This window comes from Desmodus rotundus, chromosome 13 (assembly GCF_022682495.2).
Source record: "Desmodus rotundus isolate HL8 chromosome 13, HLdesRot8A.1, whole genome shotgun sequence".
Taxonomy (NCBI): domain Eukaryota; kingdom Metazoa; phylum Chordata; class Mammalia; order Chiroptera; family Phyllostomidae; genus Desmodus; species Desmodus rotundus.
Genome location: NC_071399.1, coordinates 27,782,320 through 27,785,535, shown reverse-complemented (window position 1 = coordinate 27,785,535; position 3,216 = coordinate 27,782,320). Strand labels below are relative to the sequence as shown.

The 3,216-nt window shown below is 43.7% G+C and overlaps 1 pseudogene; it reads left to right on the top strand.

Moving 5' to 3' along the window:
• Positions 1-567: 567 nt before the first annotated feature.
• On the top strand, positions 568-985 carry LOC112321539 (trafficking protein particle complex subunit 2-like protein; annotated as a pseudogene).
• The last annotated feature ends 2,231 nt before the right edge of the window (positions 986-3,216 follow it).

Sequence of the window (3,216 nt, the reverse complement as noted above, 5' to 3'; positions counted from 1 at the left end):
AAGGAAATAGAGAACTTCAGCAGACCTATATGATGTAAACAGATTGAATGAGCAATGAGAACCTCCCAGCAAAGAAAAGTTCAGAACCAGGTGGCTCCCTGACAAATTCTATCAAACATTTAAAAAAAGAATCAACACCAACTCTTTTAAACTCCTACAAAAAAATAGAAGAGGGAACACTTTCTAACACATTCTATGAGGCCAGCAAAGACAGACAAAGATACCACAAGGAAACCACAGACCAATATCCCTGATGGATACAGAGACGAAAATCCTCAGCAAAATGTTAGCAAACCAGGTCCAACAGTACATAAAAATTTTTATACCTCATGACCAGGTGGAACTTATTCCAGGAACACAAGAGTGTTTCAACGTAAGAAAACCAGTCAATGTCACACACAATATTAGTAGCATGAAGGGGGAAAGACACAGTCATCTCTACATAGAAAAGGCATCTGAAAAACTTCCATGATAAAAGCACTCAAGTTAAGAACTGAAGGCATATTTACAAAAATAAAAGGTATTTACAAAAAACCCACAACCAGGTGGCCAGCCCGGCCTCTCGAGATGGCGGTGTGCATGGCAGTGATCGCTGAGGAGAATTACCCTCTTTACATCCGCAATGTCCCCACAGAGAACAAGCCGAAGTTCCACTACACGGTGCACACGTCCCTGGAGGTGGTGGATGAGAAGATCTCTGCAATGGGGAAGGCCCTGGTGGACCCGAGGGAGCTCTACCTGGGCCTGCTGTACCCCACAGAGGACTACAAGGTATACGGTTACATGACCAACTAAGGTGAAGCTTGTGATGGTGGTGGATTCCTCCAACACAGCGCTTTGAGACAACGAGATTCGCAGTATGTTCCGGAAGCTGCACAACTCCTGCACAGATGTGATGTGTAACCCTTTCTATGACCCAGGGGACCGCATCCAGTCCAGGGCCCTCGACAGCACGGTGACATCTATGATGATACAGGTCTGTTGAGCAAGAACATTGCTGCCTGTTGATTGAAGAGAAGTGTTTTGTACATTAAAAAAAAACCCTCACAACCAAATTCATACTCAGGAAGACTGAAAGTTTTCTTCAACAAATGGTGCTGGAAAAATTGGATAACCACATGCAAAGGAGTGAATTTGCAGCCCCACCTCACTCCATATACAAAAATTAACTCAAAATGGATCAGTGACTTAAATATAAGAGCTAAAACTTATAAAGCCATTAGAAGGAAGCAAGAGTAAATTTTCACGACCCCAGATGTCAATGAATTCTTAGATTTGACAACAACGAAAAATAGATACACTGGACTTCATAAATATTTGAAATCTTTGTTTTAAACGAATGAAGAACTCATAACTCAACCAAATGAAGACAAACAACTCAATTTTTAAAATGGGCAAGTGACTTGAATAGACATATCTCCAAAGAAAAAATGGAAATGGCCATATGTAAATGGCCAACGAGTACGTGAAAAGATGTTCAACATCGTTAGTCACTAAGGAAACGTAAACCGAAACTATAGTGAAGTGCCACTTCACACCCATGAGACTGGCTATAATTTTTTTTGAGAAAGGTAGAAATGTGGAGAAGTAGGAGTAGTCACACATTGCAGGTAAGAATGTAAAGTGGTGCAGCTCCTATGGAAAACAGTTTGGTGGTCCCTCAAAAAAGTTATACATAGAATTATCACATGAGCCAGTGATGCAACCCCTAGGCTCCTAAGTATATATCCAAGAGAAACAGAGACATACATCCACACAAAAATTTGTACTTAATGTTCATAGCAACATTATGCATAATAGCTAAAAGGTGGAAACAACCCAAATGTCCATCAACAGGTAAATGGATATACCAACTGTGCTAGAACCATCCAATGGAATATTATTTATCTGTTAAAAGGAATGAAGTACGATACACGCTATAACTAGCGTGAACTTCAGGAACATTCTGCTCAGTGGAAGAAGTTAGACACAGGAGCTCACCTATTGTATGCTTCCTTCTCTGTGAAATATCCAGAATATGCAAATTTATAGAGACAGAATACAAACTGGGGGTTGCCAGGGGCTATGGAAGGGGAATAAGGAATGATTGCCTAATGATTATTGGGTGTTTTTCTGAGAAGCATGTTTTGAAAATGTTTTAAAACTAGAGAGAAGTGGTGGTCGCACAATCCTGCGAGTGCTCTAAATGCCACTAAGTCGTACACTTAAAAATTGTTACTATGCGAATTTTACCTGAGTAAAATATATGAAAAAAAAGAAAAGTTATATTTATGAATGAACCTCTACATTTGCAATGGCAAGTTATTGAGATCATAGAGCAAACCATTTTACACTCATTCTGGTTCTTGTTTAGCTTCCACATCTGGGCCTTCAGGGACCAGATCAGCCCCAGAGGCCGAGGGTTGTTGAAGACATGACTTTCTGATCTGTCGCAGGAAATCTGAAGTGCACGTGACCGTTCCTACCCTGTCTTTTCTGTGTCTCCAACCTCCAGGGTGAGGTCAGAGCTTGGATCCTGTAGCCCCGCAGTCACCACTGGCTTTCTGAGGCTTGCACAGTCCTGCTGACAAAATGCCATCCCATTTACCTATGTAGGAAAGCATTGCCCCTGTGGTTCTTAACTAATGAGAGCATCAATTCCTTGGCTGGAGCCCATGGATGCAGCCTCAGGCTGTCTGCTGTGGAGGCTGGAGCTATGGCGGCACTCTGGCCAACAGAACCCCTTAGGCAAGGGCTTATGGGATGGGCAACATTATGTGTGGTGTATGCTGCTGCTGGTGCTACTCTTCCCTGGCTCCAGTCGCTGGAGCAGACCTATGAGGCCTCTATGGGCAGCCTCTAAAGTTAGGCTTGCTCCAGTGTGTGCCATTTCCAGGTCCTCCATCCTCCACCCCACCCTGTCTCCACTGTCCTTCCCTTTCCCAGGTCTGGATTTCTTAATTCAGGACTTGAACTTCAAAGGGCAAGAACTGGGCTTACTCTCCCTTTTCCCTCCTGCCCTCCTCCTACCCCTTGAGAGCCTAGAGACGCTTGTTCATGAGAAGGACCTTCACTTCATCCCCACCTCCCACAGACAACCCTGCTGTGGATGGTCCTCCACCCTGTGGCGGGGAGCAGAGCTCCAGGGCTGGGCATGCATGCCCAGCAGGCACTCTTGCTGCAGTAAGACCAAACAAAAGTAATAAGCAGTGATGACTAAGTTAGAAGATTTGGTCA